This window comes from Scyliorhinus torazame, chromosome 6 (assembly GCF_047496885.1).
Source record: "Scyliorhinus torazame isolate Kashiwa2021f chromosome 6, sScyTor2.1, whole genome shotgun sequence".
Taxonomy (NCBI): domain Eukaryota; kingdom Metazoa; phylum Chordata; class Chondrichthyes; order Carcharhiniformes; family Scyliorhinidae; genus Scyliorhinus; species Scyliorhinus torazame.
The window spans coordinates 146,969,784-146,993,238 of record NC_092712.1 but is presented as its reverse complement, the minus strand read 5'-3'; the positions used below and the strand labels follow the sequence as shown (position 1 = coordinate 146,993,238).

The window sequence follows — 23,455 nt, the reverse complement described above, 5'->3', positions numbered from 1 at the left end:
ATGATAGTAAAAGTTTCTTTAAATACATTAAAAACAAACGGGAGGCAAAAGTTGACATTGGGCCGCTCCAAAATGACGCTGGTAATTTTGTGATGGGAGACAAGGAAATAGCTGAGAAACTGAGTAAGTACTTTGCGTCAGTCTTCACAGTAGAAGACATGAGTAATATCACAACAATTCCGGAGAGTCAGGGGGCAGAGTTGAATATGGTAGCCATCACAAAGGAGAAAGTGCTAGAGAAACTAAGAGGTCTAAAAATTGATAAATCCCCGGGCCCAGATGGGCTACATCCTAGAGTTCCAAAGGAGATAGCTGAAGAAATAGTGGAGGCATTAGTTATGATCTTTAAAAAGTCACTGGAGTCAGGGAAAGTCCCAGAGGATTGGAAAATCGCTGTTGTAACCCCCCCTGTTCAAGAAGGGAACAAGGAAAAAGATGGAAAATTATAGGCCAATTAGCCTAACCTCGGTTGTTGGCAGGATTCTAGAATCCATTGTTAAGGATGAGATTTCTAAATTCTTGGAAGTGCAGGGTCGGATTAGGACAAGTCAGCATGGATTTAGTAAGGGGAGGTTGTGCCTGACAAACCTGTTAGAGTTCTTTGAAGAGATAACAAATAGGTTAGACCAAAGAGAGCCAATGGATGTTATCTATCTTGACTTCCAAAAGGCCTTTGATAAGGTGCCTCACGGGAGACTGCTGAGTAAAATAAGGGCCCATGGTTTTCGAGGCAAGGTACTAACATGGATTGACGATTGGCTGTCAGGCAGAAGGCAGAGAGTTGGGATAAAAGGTTCTTTTTCGGAATGGCAACCGGTGACGAGTGGTGTCCCGCAGGGTTCTGTGTTGGGGCCACAGCTGTTCTCTTTATATATTAACGATCTAGATGACGGGACTGGGGGCATTCTGGCTAAGTTTGCCGATGATACAAAGATAGGTGGAGGGGCAGGTAGTATGGAGGAGGTGGGGAGGCTGCAGAAAGATTTAGACAGTTTAGGAGAGTGGTCCAAGAAATGACTGATGAAATTCAACGTGGGCAAGTGCGAGGTCTTGCACTTTGGAAAAAAGAATAGAGGCATGGACTATTTTCTAAATGGTGACAAAATTCATAATGCTGAAGTGCAAAGGGACTTGGGAGTCCTAGTCCAGGATTCTCTAAAGGTAAACTTGCAGGTTGAGTCCATAATTAAGAAAGCAAATGCAATGTTGTCATTCATCTCAAGAGGCTTGGAATATAAAAGCAGGGATTTACTTCTGAAGCTTTATAAAGCATTAGTTAGGCCCCTTTTAGAATACTGTGAGCAATTTTGGCCCCCACGCCTCAGGAAGGACATACTGGCACTGGAGCGGGTCCAGCGGAGATTCACACGGATGATCCCAGGAATGGTAGGCCTAACATACGATGAACGTCTGAGGATCCTGGGATTATATTCATTGGAGTTTAGGAGGTTGAGGGGAGATCTAATAGAAACTTACAAGATAATGAATGGCTTAGATAGGGTGGATGTAGGGAAGTTGTTTCCATTAGCAGGGGAGACTAGGACCTGGGGGGCACAGCCTTAGAATAAAAGGGAGTCACTTTAGAACAGAGATGAGGAGAAATTTCTTCAGCCAGAGAGTGGTGGGTCTGTGGAATTCATTGCCACAGAGGGCGGTGGAGGCCGGGACGTTGAGTGTCTTTAAGACAGAAGTTGATAAATTCTTGATTTCTCAAGGAATTAAGGGCTATGGAGAGAGAACGGGTAAATGGAGTTGAAATCAGCCATGATTGAATGGTGGAGTGGACTCGATGGGCAGAATGGCCTTACTTCCACTCCTATGTCTTATGGTCTTATGGTCTTAAGTAATGCGGGTTAATTTTAAGTAGTGCTAGCCTCACATGAACTTGGGCTTGGTGTTAAGGTGTGCTCAGCAGTATATATATCTCAGATGCATCCTACTATCATCTGCATTGGCAAGAAGCGTTAACTTTGCATTCTACCTGCATCACAAAACAGGGACGGGTGAACTGTCCATCACTATTCCCACATCTGCAATTGAACCGTATCCAATCCTTTTCTCCTTGGGTTCTGCAGTAAATGTTGAGAACTGTTAGGACTACTTCTATCTGAATGTATTCCACCTTGGATGGTGAGAGAGGAGTGTTGCTAACTTTTCGGTTGGTTCAATTGCTCTGTTATAATACCTTTGCTCTCGAGTCGCCAGGTATCTTTATGATACCGCCACGAGGTTCAAGTCCAAGTAATGATCAATAACTCAATACACCGATTAGTAAGATTCAAATCAAAGCGCATTTATTATACACAGTAATCGCTACTCATGCACAAATTCTACGTCTAAGCTACTTCTACAACTAACAGGCCTATACTTAACTTTGGACTGGCCTACCAGGTCAGGGGAACAAATGGCCTTTTGTTCGGGTTCTGAGTCTGCGGGATTCCAAGTTGGTACGGATTGGTAGCTAGGAGCGCCTATCTCGTAGCGAGCGTTGAATTAAGACTTACGGTCTTTCGGCGGTCACTGCACCGGTCACGGTCAAGGTTGGTTCGCGTTGCTGGGTGACCCGGACAGGAAGAAGAGAGCGAGTTAAACTTGGGGGCTTACCTTTATAGTCCCCAGGGGCTTCCCGCCTTTCGGGGCAGACCCTGTACCTGGTTCTAGGTGATTGGACTTTGTTCCAATCGCTTGGTTTGATTTCTCCAATACTGGAGCGGTTCCCTGATCGATGGGCGGTCTTGAGGTGTTCGTTAACCTCTTTTGTGTTTGCTCCTGCTGGCGCCGGGGAGTCTGGCTTAGTTTTGTGTGTCCCAAATGTTGCTAATGTTCCCGGGGATTGCTCATTAGTATGTAGATGGCTGCTACATTATTATGCTGATGGTCGCTGGTGTCGATGCTGTCTGGGCTTTTGCAGAGTTGAATACACAGCAAACCTGCACCTGCTGGTTTCTGCCTGTGTTGGCTGAATTTCCCTTCAGCCTTTGCCGTTCGCTATTTTAAATCGGGAGTTGGCCAATTTATGTGGCTACACACCTCCTTGTGATCCTAACGCGAAGCATGAAGGATCACATAACTGCGTTGTTTTCATTCCCTGACCCAGTGAGCACTTCTTTCATGGCTTCTACACTGACCATAACTATGCAAAAAAATTTTAACTGACAATTCTAAGGGGCGCTATGTCAAACAGGGACATGCATTACAAAACAAGAAAATGGGAACCTCTAACTATCCTTAATATACTACAGTCACTTAAACATTTCATCACTCTAACTTCCTCAACCATACAAACAAAATCATAGCAGTTTACACACATTTTTCTTGGCTTGGCAGTCAAGCTCAGGATCGTACAATTGCTCATGAACATTTCTTTATTTATAACAAAAACGCAAACAAATGCTCTTTATTATAGATCGTGGGGGTCGGGGGTCTGGTCGTATCCGAAAATAAGGGATCTGATCCTATATACCGGGGTGCGAGCGCGGTCGGCTCTCCTCTATTTTCTCAGACGCATAGTCTGCACGATGCAGCAGGGTATCGCCAATACCAATAGGGATTCTATCACGTAGGACAAGGAATACCATGTTATAAACCTGTCACACCAAGATGGTGTGGTGTCGCTGGTGACTGGGCTCTGGGAACTGTGGGGAAGTGAATCATTAACAGCTGGGGGCTTGAGGTAATGCGGTTCGCGTTCACGCGCAACCAAATGTCCATTATTACGCGAACCACGCGGAGGATGTCCTCATGGTTCTTCTTCTTTCACTTCTCTTCTCTTCTCTTCTCCTGTCCTGGAGCTTCTGGAGTTCTGTGGAAACAAGCATAGTGTCTGTTACTATCTTGGTTTAACATCTCGTATGATAGCCTGTCTGTCCTTTAGTGCCAATTACTCCCTTTATAATTGGTCACTATGTGTGACTCCCTCATTTTTTTTTCTTCAAAAACCGAATTTCAGGACAAGACACACTGAAAAATACTGAAACAGTGCGAGCCGTCTCGCAGACTGTGCGATTTACCATCCAAATGTTTGAGGATGTAAATAGCATATGGTTGGCAACCTAAGGGTTACCTGAAACAAAACAAAACTTTTTGAACTAAAACTTTCCAAAATGAGGTGCGTATGGGCCGCGACGGGTAAGAGTTGGATGGAGTCCCCGGGTAGGACGGCGACCAATGCTGTGTCTCCCCTACCCGAGCGTAGCTGACCAGAGGGGGGGTTCCCAGGCAGGGCGGGTCCCAATGCCGTTTCTCCACTGCCTGAGCAACCGACAAGAACGGGCAAGAAATGTAGTCATCGTGGGGGGCTGCCGTATTGGTTCTACCTTCGAACCAGAAGGGCAGTTACGAACGGGCGTCTGTCGACAGATGAGTTCCTCTGAACTGGCGTCTGGGACAGTAGCAAGTCTCTGTAGGCAAGTCCTCAGAGGTTTCGGCCAAAATGGCGTGGGGCGGTGGAAATCTTTTTTTCCGGTCTGACATACAACATTTAACAATACAATACAAACAACATAAAACATGCTGCAGGTTCCATCAGAAAGGATACAGTTTTCTCCCAAGCGGATCCTTTTGAAACATCATCTGGACACCTCAGTTATCGGTTGCGAACAGGGTCGCAAAGGGGTTTTTGTTTTGGGAGTCAGACTCAAGGTCGTCATCTTCCCCCGGATGCCAAACTCTCGAATGTATCAGGGCTGATAGGACTGCTTGGTATGATCTTGGATCGCTCTTGTCATTCCGGACAAGTCTGTACGAATTATCTCTGTGCCAATAGGTGGTGTCCAGTTGTGTGGGGACGGAATCGGGGTCGTCATGGTAGGTCGGTGGTCGGTGGGGGTTTGTGCAGGAAAGTGATTGTGAAGGGATCACTCGAATCGTGGTCAGATTCACTGGGTGTGGGTCCTGTTGCATGGGGATAGTAGGGAGGCGTGCTGTGGCTATCGTCCAAGTCACAGTCGCTGTCTCTGTAGCTGCAGTCTGTGGGCGTTCCGTGGCGGAGTGTATATTTCGAGGGTGGAGTCGAGGTCGAGTCCGTGGCTGGGCTGGACGTGTTGGGGGATGGTAGGGTTACGTTGGCTGTGGGCGGGGTGTGGTGTGCTGCGTCGAGCATGACGTGGTGTGCGTGGTTAGACTGTGTTCCATATGCCTTCATCTGGTTGATATGGAACCACGCAGTTGGGATACTTTATTTTGTAGACAGAAGGGCTTATATTGTCCGCAATGGAGTACGGACCTGAGTACTTAGGTGGCAGGAATGTGCTGGGGTTGTATACGGAGAGCATGACTTGCTGTCCGACACTGAAAATGAAATGAAAATGAAAATCGCTTATTGTCACGAGTAGGCTTCAATGAAGTTACTGTGAAAAGCCCCTAGTCGCCACATTCCGGCGCCTGTTCAGGGAGGCTGGTACGGGAATTGAACCGTGATGCTGGCCTGCCTTGGTCTGCTTTAAAAGCCAGCGATTTAGCCCAGTGAGCTAAACCAGCCCCACTGAACTCAGTCGCCTTGCTCTGTTTCTTTCTTGTGCCCAATTTCACTGTGGCTGCTAGTTGAGCCGTTTTAACATTCTCCACTAAATGTTTGACTGCGTTCTCCTGTGTAAGGGCCATCACTTTGGGGCTGGTCAAGTCTAAACCTAATAAAAATGTTGTGCCTTTCATGGGGCGTCCGGTCATGAGAGTGTGTGGGGTGTAACCTGTAGAAGTTGAAACTGTGTTTCGCAAAAACATCAGCGCAAAAGGGAGGACTGAGTCCCAAGTGGTGTTGTTGTGCTGGACCATTTTTCTGAGGGTGGATTTTAGGGTCCGATTCATGCGCTCCACGATACCACTCGACTGTGGGTGATATGCGATGTGGAATTTTTGGGTAATGCCAAATATCGTGAGGACATCTTCATGATACGTCCCGTAAAATGGGAATCATGGTCGGATTCAATGCTGTGGGGGAGTCCCCATCTTGTAAAGATGTGGTGGGTCAAAATCTTGGCTGTGGTCCTTGCCGTGTTAGTTCTGGATGGGAATGCTTCCACCCATTTTGTAAACGTGTCTATCACCACGAGTACATATTTATAACCATTCCTGCAAGGGGGAAATGGTCCTATAAAATAAATCTGGAGGTTAGTCTAGGGGTCATTAACGGGGCGGGTGTGACTAACCTGAGCCTTCTTTGCGTATCTGTCCGGATTGTTCTGGCCGCAGATAAGACAATTCTCAATGTAGTGAGTAACATCTTCTTTTAAACTCGGCCACCAAGAGCTGCCTGAGGTGGGCTGTAGTGGGATCGATTCCCCGATGTCCATGAACGTCACTGGAATAAACAAATCAGTTGATTCCTGTCCTGTTCAGGAACCACATAAAGGGTGTCTTTTAACACCACACCGTCATGTGAGGTCAGAGCATTTTTAAACCTCTCGTAGGGTGCTGGATAGTTTCCTTTTAAAATCTCCCTGAGATTGCTGTCCTGCTTCTGGGCCTGCACTAAATCCTCGATCTTCGTCTGCAAGACTTGAACTGTATTCACTGGTGCGCTTTCGGGGGGTGTCCAAAAATATCCGTGCCTGGAACCTGCTTTAGCCAGTGCGTCGGCTTTTACATTTCCAGGGGAGGAGGAACGATGGTAACTTTGAACTTTGACTATCCCAAAAGTCCTGTTCTGTGCTCTCTCTAAGATGTGACTGAGTAATGGGGCTGAGGGGAATGGTTTTCCGTCTGCGGAAACAAATCCTCTTGCTTTCCACAGGGGCAGGAATTCCGTAAGGCTGTTGCACACATAAAGGCTGTCCGAGTATATGTCTGATGGGCCGGGGAAGGAATCTGGGTGTTCCACTATATACGCAATGGCCGCGCGCTCTGCTGCCTGCGCACCTAAGTGGCCTGGAAGTTTAAATGATATTTCCTCTAGGGCACGTCCCTGCGCATCCTCAACATATATACCGCATCCTGTTATGCGCTTCCCTTCCAATACTGTGGAAGATCCATTCACATATATCTTTATGGGCTCGCACGTGGCTGTGTGCTTGGGGCTCTGGGTTGAACTAACTATCTTTCTGGGAGGGGGTTTTTGCAATAAAGGGGCCTGTGTTGGGATGTGGAGAGAAAATTTCACATTCATGGGGGGTTCCGGGGTACTGTAGGTTGTCGGCTAAAAAAGTGTGGGTCTTTGTCCGTTTCACAGTGATGTCCCGTCCCTGCAAGAGAAGGGTCCATCTAGCTGCTCTAATCTGACTGACTGTACCATCCTTAAGTCGTCCGTCCAGTAAAAGTTGGGTGGGGGGGGGGGGGGGTTCTGTGAGGATTGTGATGGGGTTCAGTCCGGTAATGTACGAAAAATACTGAACTGCCCAAAATACTGCGAGCAGGTGCCTCTCACAGGCTGAAAATCCCTGCTGCACAGCATCTAAAATTCTGGAGGCGTAAGCTACGGGCCTTAACTGTTCGTGCCGTTCCTGGAGGAGCACGGCCGAAAGGGTGCGGTCTGTGGTTGCTACCTCTCGCGTAAGGGGAAAGCAGGTCTGGAACTTGTAGTGCGGGGGCTGCTATGAGTGCCTGTTTTAAAGAGTCCACAGCATCCGTATGGTGCGGAAGCCATTCCCAAGGGGCTCCTTTCTTTAGGAGGTCTGAGAGGGGTGCTGCCTTGCTGGCGAAACCGTCAATGTGGTTTCGGCAGTAGCCAACCAGTCCTAAAAACGACCAGAGGGCTGAAACGTTCTGGGGAAGGGGCAATTTAGCAATCGAGTCAATCCTTTTATGCTCGATCTCGCGTTTACCATGTGTGATAATTGTTCCCAAATATATCACCTTATCTTCCAAAATCTGGGCCTTTTTCGGGTTAACTTTACAACCAATTGAGTGTAAAAGTTCCAGGAGTTCGGACAGAAGCTCGATGTGCTCTTACTTGGTGTCTGTCTACGTACTGGACGAGACATTCGGGGCGAGAGAATTTGGCTCAACCATTTGCCAGCTGTCGGTGGAAAATGGAGGGGGAGTTGTGGAATCCTTGTGGCAGGCATGTCCACGTGTACTGCTGATTTTTAAAAGTGAAGGCAAATTTGTACTGGCACGCCTTTGCCAATGGAATGGATCAGAATCCATTACTGACATCCAAAACCGTAAAGAATCGGGAATTGAGTCCCTGCTTGAGCATGGTCTCGGGACTTGTGGCTACTGTGGGGGCTGCTACGGGGGTGATCTTGGTGCGTTCCCGGTAATCGATGGTCAGTTGCCATGATCCATCGGGCTTTCTCACTGGCTAAATCGGGGCATTATTAGTGGAGGCTACTGATCTAAGTACGCCCTGCTCTAATAAGCTTTTGATTACCTTTGCAATTTCTCCCTCTGCCTCTTGGGGAAATCCATACTGTTTTGGGGGTCTAGGGTCAGGTCCTGTGATTTGCACGGAACCAGTCATCCGTCCACAGTCGTGTTTGCGGATCGCAAATGCTGTCCTGTTCTTTTGTAAAACTGCCCTAACCTGCTTGTCCGTACTAAGCGTGGTCGGGTTGAACCATAATTCACCTACTGCGCTAATTTTGTTCACGTATTTCCTATGTTGAGCGTATGTTGGGGCTCTTGCGGATTTTGCCATTTTCCAGACACACTGGTTGACTGGATCAAATGAAAGATTGTGGGAATTCATGAAGTCTATTCCTAGAATGTGTTCTGCTGTGTGGGGCAGGTCAACTAAAACCACGGGGTGCTTGGTGGTGATGTTGCCGATTTGAATGGATACAGGGGCTGTGATGTGTCCCTGCTGTGAGTGGCCTGTAAAGCCGCTGAGGGTGATGGTGGCTGTAGTGGGCCACGTGTCCTTTTGAAACATGGTGGAGGAATTTATTGTGGTGCGGGACTCTTCTGTGTCCCATAGAAATTCGATGGGCTGTCCCCAAATTTTCGCTGCAACTACCGGTCGTCCGGACCTATCCCAAAATGTGTCGCAGACCCAACTGGGGGAGCCTGAACACCGTCAGTCCATTCCGGTCAGGTCCGTCTGATCCGAACGGGTGCTAACACTATCTTCTGTCTTCTTCTTACTCAGAGTGCCCGTCTGCTGGGCTCTCTGTGGCTTTCTAGGGGCATTGCACTCTCTTGCAAATTGTCCTAACTGTCCACAGTTGTAACACTCCTGTGACTTGGGTGGGGGGCTGTTCTTTCCTTCATTCACCCATGCAGGGTTCTGGTGTGTTGTAACTGCTTGTATATCTGCGCCGGCCTGCTTTTCTTCGGGATTTTTAACTGCAGGTTTGCTTTGTACACACTGCTCCCAGGCGCGGGACAATCTTTTTACAACCCATTTTTCGTTATGAGCCTCCTCTGAGGGATCATAATTCGGGCAAGCTTTTTGTCCTGTTTCTGTGGCATGGGAGATAAGGGTGCGGGTCCATTTGGCCATGTTGCCTGGGGACAAATGGGCACGGTCTACGTCTCCAAAAACTGCTGCAAAATGGATCCACAGGCGTCCAGCAAACGCTGTGGGGTGCTCGGTTTTCTTTTGCCTACATTTGTTGAGGCCATCTACGGGGCCACCCCGGTTATACCCGATCGCATCCAGGATCGCGGTATGCATTTCTGCAAGGGTGCCTCCTCCTACATTCTGTGGGTCGGGAAGGGCTGCTACGACTGAAGGGTCTAAACTTAAAACTGTGAGCTTTACATGCTCTCGCTCATCCAGGCCGTACATGGTGGCCTGCTGTTTTAGGCAAAGAAATGATGGGGGTCTGAGGTGGGGAGGAATGGTGTGATCTTATCGCACGCGTCCCGTAATTGGGTCACTGTTAAGGGGGTGGTGTATAGAAATTCCGCGTCGTCCAATATGACTGTGCGGTGGGTGGTTATTGGGTTCATTGGAGCCTGAACTATCTGCTCTGTGGGGGGTTGGGGCGCTTTCCTCTTCTGTGGCTTTCCCTGCACACATGTTCCCTGAACATATCTCTGCACTGTTTTATTTAATTCTTCACACTCTGGGCCGTCTTCCTTATCTAATTTTGCTCCAAAGGTTTCCTGGAATCCTTTTTGGACTGAAAGCAAAGATTGCAGCTCTGCAATCTGCTTCCAGCACTTTGCGTGGTCTAGTGAGCTTTGTCTTTGCTCCGTGGTGGCAGCATGGAGTGCTCTTAACGCTGCCTTCAGGTCACTACACTGCCTCTGCAATGCCTCTACCTGCTTCTTGGTTTCTTCTCGTACCAGGACTGCACGTTGCGTGTCCTGATAGGCCTTTTCATACTGGGACTGCAAGCTGCTTAAGTGCGCCAGACAAGACTGGTGTGCTCTCTTGGCATCCTACACCTCTCCATCTTTTGCTGCCAACTTCCTCCTTAACTCTTTCTACCTCACTTACATCGACCTTACTCATTCGATGTATGCCTTCTACCTCTTTCCGGAGGAGATTCCGTGTGAATCTCACTCAGGTTCTCCCACCAAGTATGTCCTATACTCCCGGGGGCCTGATTCCTCATTGTCACAGAAGTCACTCCAAAGGGGCCATTCCTTCCCTTTGAGATATTTCCTGATCTCCTCTTCCCATACAGGACACTGTCCTACTCTACTGCTGCTGGTCGCTGCGACCGCAAAATCCTCGGGGTTCATGAGGCGTTGCATTGCCTGCATTGCCATCTTTCCTATCCGAATACTGTTCTTCAAATTTGGGACAGGGGTATTAAGGCGGTGCTGTAAATACGGGTACGGCTTTCGCTACTTTCCGAAATACAAACTCCCAACAGTTTTGTCGCAACAAAAAATCTATCAGTTTTACCTTATCGCTCTGTTAGTTACGCATGCATACACACACTTCCGAATTATGAGGATTGATCAGAACTGCTTGAACGCTTGTGGTTTTCTGTTCCCAATTGGATCTCTAATTCAAATTCTGGGTTCTGCCGGAGTGGTTAAGCCACTTCTAGATCGGGTCCCGGCGGAGTCACCAAATAATGTTGCTAACTTTTCGGTTGGTTCAATTGCTCTGTTTTATTACCTTTGCTCTCGAGTCGCCAGGTATCTTTATGATACCGCCACGAGATTCAAGTAATGATCAATAACTCAATACACCGATTAGTAAGATTCAAATCAAAGCACATTTATTACACACAGTAATCGCTACTCATGCACAAATTCTACGTCTAAGCTAGTTCTACAACTAACAGGCCTATACTTAAATTCGGAGTGGCCCACCAGGTCAGGGGAACAAATGGCCTTTCGTTCGGGTTCTGAGTCTGCGGGATTCCAAGTTGGTACGGATTGGTAGCTAGGAGCGCCTATCTCGTAGCGAGCGTTGAATTAAGACTTACGGTCTTTCGGCGGTCACTGCACCGGTCATGGTCAAGGTTGGTTCGCGTTGCTGGGTGACCCGGGCAGGAGGAAGAGAGCAAGTTGAATTTGGGGCTTAACTTTATAGTCCCCAGGGGCTTCCCGCCTTTCGGGGCGGATCCTGTACCTGGTTCTGGGTGATTGGACTTCGTTCCAATCGCTTGGTTCGATTTCTCCAATACTGGAGCAGTTCCCTGATTGATGGGCGGTCTTGAGGTGTTCGCTAACCTCTTTTGTGTTGGCTCCTGCTGGCGCTGGGGAGTCTGGCTTTGTTTTGTGTGTCCCAAATGTTGCTATTGTTCCTGGGGATTGCTCATTAGTATGTAGATGGCTGTGACATTATTCTGCTGATGGTCGCTGGTATCGATGCTGTCTGGGCTTTTGCAGAGTTGAATACACAGCAAACCTGCACCTGCTGGTTTCTGCCTGTGTTGGCTGAATTTCCCTTCAGCCTTTGCCGTTCGCCATTTTAAATCGGGAGTCGGCCAATTTAGGTGGCTACAGGAGCCTAGGGGTGCTGACTGGTAGAAATGAGTCTGCAAATGAGCATATATCAGGCTCTTGCTTAATTCATCTGTGGACCAGCTCTCACACTTTGGACACCAGTTCCCAAATGTTGGTGAGAATTCTACAAGGCTGATTGGGCTGAGAATGACGGGTCTTGCCTTAATTTAACAAACTGAACTGATGTTGGTATTTCTACAGCGATTGTTTATAACTGATTTGCTTGCTGGGCTACTTCAGAAGGCACTATGAGTCAACCATATACTATGGAACTAGAGTCACACGTAGGCTGGAACAAGTTAGTCTCAGGTTGCCTTTCCTGAAGGATGCGAGTGAATCAAGTGAACTTGTTTGTACCCATAAATTTATTAAATTGATGGTGCAATTTACACTGATGCCCCATGGACTGGTGGTCCAGTACAATAACCACAATGCTATCATACTCTCTAGGGTTTTCTTGTTGCCCATGCAGGGAGTTACAGAAATTACAGGTGAATTCTGGTGTAACTATCCGATTCCACATGAGACATTCCTGCATAGTATGGCTGTGTTGACATACCTGCTAAGATTTTGATTCACATTTTAACTACACTTCAGGCATTTTGATGACAGGATGATCAGTAAATTTGTTACAAATGTAGCCTGCCTAATGATGAAAATTGAAAAACGGGAGGCTGGATTCTCCGTTTCAGCGGCGAAGTGCCGGTTCAAACGGAGAATTCCGGGGCGTTTTGTGACCCAAAAATCGGCGTCGTGTTCTCACCTATTCCGGGGCCAGTGAGGGGCTAGCAGCGGCGCCGGGTGAAACTCTCGGCTCCCGCGCAGCAAACAGCCAGAGAATGAGCGGGTCCCTGGCCGCGATCGTGTGCGGCGATGACCTGCAGTGGTCGCACCGACCGTGCGCGGACCCGACCTGCCATCCACAACCCCAAAGGCCACCCCCTGGCCATCTCCTGGCCACCACCCACCAGTCCCCCCAGCCATCGCGGAAGCGCCACCGGCCAGTGGCATGGATTCCGGCTGAGTGTGGTGGGGTTGGACACAGTCTGCAGCTGCTGCACTGGGTTCCAGACCGCTAATACCACACCTGCCCCGCGTGGTCAGGAACTCAGCCCATCGGGGATGGAGCATCGCGGGAGGGCCTGTCGATGACGTGCCAATAACGTTGCAACAGCGTGCAGCACGATGCGATGACGCCATTTCAGAGGGGACGGAGCAAGGCTGACCGGCGTCCAACCGGCGTCTGCCCCGATTTGGGCATCGAAGCCCATTCTCCGCCCGATTGCCGATTACAATATCGACGTCGGGCAACGGAGAATATAGCCCTCTGTGTTTAAATGGAAGTGTGCCAAAAGTTTTCTATCTAATTCCCCTGCTAAAATTGTTCATTATTTATCAAAAGCAAACATGCAGCCTAATATTCTTCATAATTTCGGGATCTCAACTAAAGCAATGCAGATGTAAGCATGCATATCTAAAGAATTGGTACCGTATACCCTTCATTTATGAAGCCTCAATTAATATAACCCCACTAATATGATAAAAAGGCCAGGAGCTAATGATATTTGTCACACAGCTAATGTCCTCCATTAACCCTGAGGCAACAGCATTAGTTTAAAGTGTCTGCCTTCTGAATGACATCAGAAAACTCACAAACATATGTCAGCTTTATTCTGATTCATATTTAACCAGAATGCAATTACAGTAGTAATTGGATTCATCATAAATATGCTCCAAAATCTATATGCAATAACATCAAAAAATGTTGATATAATGGAAAACAACAGGTGACAGGTCTGATGCGCATTTGAAAAGATACCAAACAACGGACCATGTGGTTAATTTTCCTTTCTGTGACTTCTTTCTTTAATTGCTGCAGCAGCTGTGTCGTGCATCTGAACCTCTCTGCTGACAAGAATAATTGCACTCCCATCTAACAGAATTTTAATTAGTTCCACATTAGAAGATTGGAATTCTGTTGAACAATCTGTATCAATAACTCTCCAGCAGTGTAAAACTGGCCGACAAGCAAGTCTACTCGCCTGAGGATCGCAATGGTTCAACTGCGAGACAAGTCTGTTTGCAGAAATGTTTCAGATAAGATTGTATGTAGCTGTCTTTTATTCTATCGCTCCAGTTTTGATCTCTGATTTAGTATTTCCTTTTGACAATCTTCTGACACTGATGTTATAATAGCAGAAATGAGATGATTAAGGATTTTACACTTTTATATTGTAATGCTGACTGAGACAGAAAGAAAATGGATCTCTTTCATCTTCATGTCTTGCTTTAGTTCAATAAGAGTCATGACATGATACTATTTATATGTCTCCTTTGCAGTTGGATCCTGCGACCTATGTTGTACCATATGCATTATGGTCGTCGCAGCTGAACTCCAGGTACCTGGAATAAGAAAAACAAGTTATGGCAAGTCAGAGCATAACTGGGACTTAGGCATACAAATATATATTTTCTCAAAGGACAATTTTTACCATCTAAAAGTTTTATTCCGTTATTGATTTATGATTCTATTTTCATCACATGTAATTGAAAGTTTATATGATATCTAGTTTCTTTACTTGCTCACATTTATCACAATTGCACTGTGATTAATTATTTATTTGCTCTTTTTAATGAAGCTCCAGATTTCAGGAAGATAACGAATGAAATAAAATTGGCTTAATTTCTGAGCACAGTGTACACACTTAATTCAAACTTCTTTAGTTTTATAATGATTTGGCAGGGTGGGGGTGGCATGCCTTCAAGACAAGAACAGACTTGGCTACAAGGCTTTGTTGCGTATCAGTTATACTGAGAGTCAGGGCAAGTTTATTAAGTTCTCGATAAAATAAGTCAATAAATGTGGGTAGTGATTTACAATTTAACATGGATTATACTAACCATGTCAAAATCAGCAGAGCTCATGAATGGTTTCTCTCAAAGCTGGTGTGTTAGCCTTCATGGCTCTCTCACTTTCTCTCCCTTTGTATGTAATTGTCTATCTCAATGTCTTTCCATCTCCTGCTTTCTTATCTCATAGAGAGAGAGAGAGAGAGACATTCCATACGTTTCTCAGACAACCTCAAAGTCCCAGCTTTTTGCTATAGTAAACAGCCAAAACTTGAAATAAACTCCCAGAATTCCTCTACCTTGGCATCTTCTCTATACTGTGCCCTATTTCTAGACTTTCCCATGTTACTATTCAAAAAGATGATTGACTAATAAAGACTTGCTAATATATTACAAGGTTAGCTGTTAATTTTTTACAGTAAAGTTGGATTTTAAATAATTAATATTCTGGTAGTAACCTAATAATCTTACAGTTCACATCAAGTAACCATTCATGTTTTAGCACTAAATAATGATTTTATTTGTTGATTATTTCAAACCATTAGATAACACGATATTTAGTACAAATTATCAGTAGATTACGATCTCATAATGGAGGTTATTGTGCAATAATACAGCCCTGGCCAAAAGTCTGCTAGGAAATATGGCCAAATAAAAGGCTTGCTGGGAAGTGCAGCCAAGTAACAGAGACACTGAAGAAACAAAAGAAACATTAAGAGCTGAGAGTGCAGATTCTTAAACAGGAAATCGGACAGCAGATGGTGGCCCCTGACTGTGAGATCGATCATTATCAACAAAAGGTGCCAGGTGCGAGAGTTGGAATCGAGATCTGGAAATGATCACCCGGGAAGAGGAAGGGTGAGGGATAAGCGGGTGTGAAATATAGCTGGCCATGAACATTAGCATTTGCTATGGTCTGTCCAATTAAAGGGGAGGTGGTCTTCCGTTACATGTAGGAATGCATATAGGCGATCGAACACACAGTTCCAATAAAGATACAGATACTAACGCAGAAGTGATTAAGATATGTGAAACCACTGTTATGTTCTGTGTTGTGGCCATGGTATAGATGAACACAGAACATCTAGTTCTTTGACTAATAAGATAGTTTAACAAAATGAACATATTTGCTGGTCCAACTGTATACATCGTTATGCCTATATATATCACCACAACCACGAGGAAGAACAATCGCAGAAGAAGACCTCAAGCCTTCAGTTTGAAGACGGAGTCTAATCCCTGCTTGTGCCCGGCCAGTGCTAGTGGGTGGTGAAATCTCCACAGGTCCACTAAAAGTTATTAAATAAGTATTAGCAGTCTAATCTATGGTTATGAACTTATAGTGGTAGTACAGGAAGGTGGAATAATTTGTGTGCTTTTGATAAAGTGTATGATAGAACCTCACTTGTAGTAGTGATTAGCATTGGGATATTTATATTTTTTAATAAAGAAGTGATTTCATTCAAAATTAAAGTTGTTGTGCATATCTATCAATTGGAGTGAGGGTCCCGATCAACAATAGTGTACAGTATGTGATAGTCAAAATTAACCCAAGAGTGTGTGTCTGAACAAATATTTATATATTGTCACAGTCAGGCAGAAAGGGAATAGATGACAACGCTTGTTCTCTTTTAAACTGCCTATGATCAACAAACTTAAAGAATAGGAATGGTGGATGAATATGTTTCAGCACTCTAAGTGTGTGGTCAGGTAATTGTGGTAGCAGACTTTCAGGAACTTGTTGTAATGATTTTTTTAAAATCACTAAATAACCCCAAAATAAACAATTAGAAACAAAGAAAATAGAAGCAGGAGGAGGCCATTCGGCTCTCCGAGCCTGCTCTGCCATTCATTATGATCATGGCTGATCATCAAGTTCAATACCCTGATCCCGCCTTCCCCCATATACCTTGATCCCTTTAGCCCAAGAGCAATATCTAATTCCTTCTTGAAATTACACAATGTTTTGACCTCAACTACTTTCTGTGGTAGCGAATTCCACAGATTCACCACTCTCTGGGTGAAGAATTTTCTCCCCACCTCAGTCCTAAAAGGTTTACCCCTTATCCTCAAACTATGACTCCTAAGTTAAACTTGCAACTTTTTAAAAATAAATTTCCAATTAAGGGGCAGTTTAGCTTAGCTAATCCACCTCCCCTGCACATTTCTATGTTGTGGGCACGGAGAGAATGTGAAAACCCCACGCGGTCCTCAGCGCCGTGCGGCAGCAGTGCGAACCACTTGCTGCCCCCAAACTGTTGCAACTTTTAAGGATAAATGGAAATGTTCATAAATCAATTGTCTGATGCAATCTGAAATTCAAGGCTGAGGATCTCATCAGAGGCCTTCTTCGGTCAAATATCAGTTAAGGAATTTCAACAACCAGGTGGAAGATGTTTGTTGGAATTATTTTGAAGGGATGAAGTTAGTTTTTGGTTGTTTCTTTGTGTGGTTTGATGTTCAGGTAGAAAGTTGTCTGCTCTTCAGTTTCTCTGCAAAATGTACGTCTCCCTCTTGTCATATCCTGGTTGGCTTAGATGACTACAGAGAACAGGGGCTTAACGGTTTTCTTGGCACAGTTGGCAGGATGTGCTACATCTTCTTACCGTGTCCTGATGTCATTGGTGTCAATGGTCAGAACTGTAGTTTGACAGTTTTATTTGAACCAATAACTGAATTCAAACTGACACTAATTCCATGTTGATTGTTCTTGCATGCACTACTCTTTGTGAGATAGTGAATCAATTCCCTCACTGGGTTCCAGAATCAACACAGTTGTGTCACCTGATGTTCAGCTGTCATATTTGTGGACACAGTGACCTTTTTACTCAGTTTCTCTGTTCAATTTACATTTTGAATAATGTCTGTCCTTTAAATTATGAGTATGTCATGCCTTAGATGACAATATGTGAGTGTGTGTGCACTCGGCTTTTGCCAGCCCCTTTGGGCATGACCGATCCATGATGTGAATTGCAGTTTGCCTGCACAAGAGTTATTTTCTTCTGCTTTTACAACAGATGCCTGACTTAGCAAAGTCGGAGTTCCAAGTACAAAAGGGATAGATAGTAAAATGAAGGGAGTTTATGCAGATTTCAGATGAGATATTGGCTGAACATAGAAAGTTCAGGGGGAAATGAAAACAGAAATTAGAGAGGCAAAGAGAGAGTATGAGAACAGACTGGCAGCTCACTTGTGAAGGAATCCTAAAGTATTTTATTTAGTAATAGCATAATAAGGGAAGTGAAATTGTTTAGAGACCATAAAGAGGACATACACATGGAGGCAAAGGGGCATCACTGAGATACTAAATTAATACTTTGTATTTGGCTTTACCAAGGAAAAAGATGCTGTCAAAGTCACAGTGAAAGAGGAAGTAGCTGAGATACTGGATGGACTAACAATTGATAAAGAGGCGGTATTAGAAACACTAGCTGTATTTAAAGTTGAGAAGTCAGGATCAGATGGGATATATCCAAGGATACCAAGAGAAACAAGGATGGATATTAGAGAAGTACCGACCATAATCTTCTAATTCTCCTTAAATACATGGGGCTGGATTCTCCATTTCTGAGGCTAAATGCGGAGGATCTATGGCGTTTTACGTTTCAAAAATTGGTGGCGTCCCCTCACTGATCCTGTGGCCGGTGAGGGGCTAGCAGCCGCAACGCATAAAACACCCAGCTTCCACGACAGAAACAGCTGCAGAATTGCCGGGACCATGGCCGCGCATGTGCACGGCGCCGATCTGCGCCGTAAAACATGGCGCCGGCCGTGCGTTGACCCGACCTGCCAGATAGTGCTCCCCTGGCCACCCCTCACCACTCCCTGGCCACCCCCACCTGTCCCCCCAGCCCTCAGCCCTCGCGGAAGCCCCCCCTCCCGGCTAGCAGCACGGCTCCTGTCCGATTGTGGCGGCGCTGGACACAGTCTGCAGCCGCCATTCCGGGTTCCCGATCGCTGAGACCACATGTCAACAGCGCGGTCGGGAACTCAGCCCATCCGGGGTGGAGCATCGGGGGAGGGCCTTCAGGTGACGCACTGAGGCCGTCCCAACGGCATGCGGCGCGTGCCGTGATGATGTCATTTTGGAAGGCGGAGCATGCAAAACCTGCATCAAATAGGCGCCGCCCCCAATTTTGGCGTCAAAAGCGATTCTCCGCCTGATCACCGATCACAAAATCGGTGTTTGGGGAACGGAGAATCCCGGCCATGGGATGTGCCAGAGGACTGAAGAATTACAAAATTCTTGTTCATAAAGAGTGTCAGGATAATCTCAACAACTACAAGCCAGTCAATTTATTCTTCATGACAGAAAACGTTTAGAAACAATAAATTGGAACAAAGTTAAACCATCTGGACAAGTATGAATTAAGTAAGGAAAGCCACATGGATTTATTAAAGGCAAATTGTGTTTCACATACATGATGGTGTTTATTGATGAGGTAGGAGAGGATTGATGTGGATTATGTGGTTGATGTGGTGTACATGATTTTGCAAGGTGATTGATAAAGTTCCACACAATGGGTGTGTCAGTAAACACCCATGGAGTAAAAGGGACAGAGTCAGCATGGATACAAAGGTGGCTGATTGACAAGAAACAGAGCAGTGGTGAATAGTCATTCTTCAGACTGGAGGAAGGTATACATCAGTACTTGAGAGGGAGAGGTATGCGGACCACTGCTTTTCTTGAGATATACTAATGACCTCGACTTGAGTGTACAGAACACAATTTGAAATTTTCAGAGAACACGTAACTTGGAAGCATTGTGAACTGCCAGGAGGATATTGATAGATTTTAAGAGAGTGTGGACAGGCTGGGAGAATGGACAGACATGCAGCAGATGGAATTTAATGCACAGAAGTATGAAGTGATACAATTTGGTAGGAAGAATGAGGAGGTGCAATATATTCTAAGGGGTACATTTCTAAAGGGGGAGAAGCAACGGAGGTATATCGACATGTTCATAGAATTTGCAGTGCAGAAGGAGGCCATTCGGCCCGTCAAGTCTGCACCGGCTCTTAGAAAGAGCACCCTACCAAAGGTCAACACTTCTGCCCCATCACCATAACCCAGCAACCCCACCCAACACTAAGGGCAATTTTGGACACTAAGGGCAATTTATCATGGCCAATCCACCTAACCTGCACATCTTTGGACTGTGGGAGGAAACCAGAGCACCCGGAGGAAACCCACGCACACAAGGGGAGGATGTGCAGACAGACAGATGTGCTCCGCACAGACAGTGACCCAAGCCGGAATCGAACCTGGGACCCTGGAGCTGTGAAGCAATTGTGCTATCCACAATGCTACCGTGCTGCCCAATTACAATTGTCCTGTTACAATTACTTTTAAAAAGTGATACGGATTTCCAAGTGACCAATACAAATAAATCACACAACAAGATTTTAAGTTTTAAGACTTCTACTGTAAGAAACAAATTGAAATTAACATTGACTAGTAATAAATTAGTGGACAATTAATCCACTAAATTGCCGAACATTCCCCAGTAAATTCTTGCCATTGAAAACCCCATGTCATGATTATACATTATGGCACACTTTCAGCAGACATGTAACCTTCTATTTAAAGCCCCAAATGCCTCCCCGTGATTCAGCCTACTCGCTTCCCCTTGCCTTAGCCCTGCCAGGTGAATCTTCCAAAATCCTTAGTTGTCTTCACTCAATCTTCTGAGCATATTTGAATAGACTTCCAGCAGTAAGGCACCCACTGTGTGATTCTTTGGTCTTCAACTCTTCACAACAAGCTTTGTGCTTTCAAAAAGAGGTTTTGTGTTCACCAGCATGCCACTTGGTGATGAATCAAAACGTGGTCCTTCTCTTCGGTCTTCACTTGAGTCACACCTATATTTGGTCTGACTGCCTTTGAGAGTTTGTAAGTCTGCAAGCAGCAAGAACAACTACCTTCTTCTTATTGTTCAGGTAATAAAGCTTGCATCAGACTTTTAATAGGGCTTGACATGGTTCCAACTGTTCCCATGGTAACTAAATTACATGGGCGATGTCACACACAGGCAAAGTCCAACATAGAATCACACAATAATACAGTGCAGAAGAGGCCCTTCGGCCCATCGAGTCTGCACCGACACACCTGACGCCTACCGAATCCCATTTACCAGCACCTGAACAATAGCCTTGAATGTTATGATGTGCCAAGCACTTTTTAAAGGATGTGAAGTAACCCACCTCTATACCCTCCCAGGCACTGCATTCCAGACCATCATTACCCTCTGGGTAAAAACGTTTTTCCTCAAATCCCCCTAAACCTCCTGCCCCTCACCTTGAACTTATGGCCCCCTCATGATTGACCCTTCAACTAAGAGGAACAGCTGCTCCCTATCCACTCTGTCCACACTAATCTTGTTCACCTCCATCAGGGAGCCCCTCAGTCTTCTCTGTTCCAGTAAAAATAACCCAAGTCTATCCAATCTCTCTTCATAACTTAAATATTCCATCCCAGGCAACATCCTGGTCAATCTCCTCTGCACCCCCTCCAGTGCAATCACATCCTTCCTATAATGTGGTGACCAGAATTGCACACAGTACTCCAGCTGTGGTCTCACCAAAGTTCTATACTACTCCAACATGACTTCCCTGCTTTGTAATCTATACCTCGATTGATGAAGGCAAGTCTAAATCTGTCTTTTTCACCACCCTATTAACTTGCCATTCTGCCTTCGGATATCTATGGACAAATACGCAAGGTCTCTTTGTACCTCGGAATTTCCTAATATCAGGCCATTCATTGAATACTTCTTTGTTGCATTACTCCTTCCAGAGTGTATCACCTCACACTTTTCAGGGTTAAATTCCATTTACCACTTTTCTGCCCATTTGACCATCCCATTTATATCTTCTTGTAACCCAAGACACTCAATCTCACTCTTAACCACCTAGTCAATCTTTGTGTCAGCCACAAACCTATTGATCCTACCCTCCCATAATCATCTCTGTCATTGATATAAATGACAAACAATATGGGACCCAGCACAGATCCCTGTGGTACGCCACTGGACTCTGGCTTCCAGTCACTAAAGCAGGCATATGTTATCTGTCTCCTACAACTAAGCTAATTTTTAATCCACCTTATCAAGTTACCCTGTATCCCATGTGCCTTTACCTTATTTAAAAGTCTCTCATGTTGGACCTAGTTAAAGGCTTTGTTGAAATACATGTAAAGTGCATCAACTGCATTACCCTCATCTACACACCTGGTCACATACTCAGAAAATTCAGTCCAATTTTTAGGCATGACCTCCCTCTGACAAAGCCAAGCTGAACATTCCTGATCCAAACTTGTCTCTCCAAGTGGAGATAGATTCTCTCCTTCAGAATTTTCTCCAGTAGTTTCCCAACTACTGATGGGAGGCTTACTGGTCAGTAGTTCCCTGGCTTATCTCTACAATCGTTCTGAAATATTGGGACCATATTAGTTTTTCTCCAACTCTCTGGCACCTCCCCCGTGGCCAGAGAGCAATTAAAATTTGAATCAGAGCCCCTGAAATCTCCTCCCTTGCCCCCCTCAGCAACCTGGGACACAATTCACCTGGACCTGGAGATTTGTCCACTGAACAAAACAATTGCTGTGTTAGGAGGAAAAGGTGGGGAAGTGAGTCTAGCAGAGATACCTTTGCAGAGAGCTGACAAGGACATGATGAGCTGAATAGCCTCCTTCGCTGCTGTAACCTTTCTTTGGTTCTATCATTCTGAGCACACCCAATTTTAATCATTGCACTATCGGTCGCCATTTGGATGGAATTCCCTTCATAAGCCTCTCTGTTTCTCACTCCCCCTTTAAAACACTCCTTAAAACCTACCACTTTGTACAAGCTTTGATCATCTATTGTCAGATCTATTTGTGTGACTTGGAGCCAATTTTAGTTTCGAAAAACATGGGCAGAATTCTCGGACCTCCCACTGGGTCAGAGAATTGGCACGGCACCACGCAAATCGCGCCACGCCGCCCCGATGCCGGGACTCAATTCTCCGCAGTGCGTGGTCAGCGCGGCGCCGGACGGGGCATGCGCCGACTCTCCAGCCCTGGCTGGCATGGGCCGGCACGCCGATTCTCCAGCCCGGATGTGCCGGGCGGCTGTCATCATAAAGCCGAGTCCCGCCGGCGCCGTTCTAACATCCTCTGAGCCGGCGGGACCTCGGCGTTGAAGGGTCCGGGGCGGCCTGTGGGGGGGGGGGGTAGGGGGTAGGGGGGTCCGACCCCGGGAGGGCCTCCGAAGTGGCCTGGCCCCCCGTCTCCTTTCCTCCGCACCGGCTCCTGTAGCCATGCGCCATTTGGCGTCGGGGCCGGCGCGGGGAAGAAGGCCATTGCACCGGGCCAACTGCGCATGCGCGGACCCCGCGGCGCCGGGTTCAGGCGGGGATCAGCAGCTGGAGAGGCGTAGGTCGCTCCAGCACCATCCGAGCTCTCTGTGGGCCACAGAATGGGGTCCCAGAACGGGCGGCGACGCCGGAGTAAAACACTCCCGTTTTTACTCCGGCATCGGCACTTAGCCGCTCGTTGAGAGAATCCCGCCCATGGAATTATTTTTTATTATGTCAAAACTTCAATAGAGACACAAGTTGTTATCCAGTTCGATGTCTGAAATGGGCGTATAGGGAATGAATTTCAGCTCATTATCCTGCTCCTCTCCATTTGCATCATTTTTCCATGCCGATGTCGGTTATTCCACAAGGGTTATGGTAAATTAGTGGGAGAATCCCAATTGTATTGTAATTGAGCGCCATAATTACATTGAAGTTACATCCTCATAATGATGACCCAATTTCACACAATTTA

At 46.1% G+C, this 23,455-nt stretch overlaps 1 protein-coding gene across 1 annotated transcript in view; it reads left to right on the top strand.

Annotated features, from left to right (window-relative positions):
* Positions 1-13,770: 13,770 nt before the first annotated feature.
* The window catches only part of LOC140425744 (uncharacterized), a 107,253-nt gene continuing 97,568 nt past the window's right edge, over positions 13,771-23,455 (top strand). The window contains exon 1 of the transcript XR_011947971.1: positions 13,771-13,898. The gene's annotated coding sequence lies outside the window, so the exon portion shown is untranslated. The remainder of the gene's footprint in view (positions 13,899-23,455) is intronic.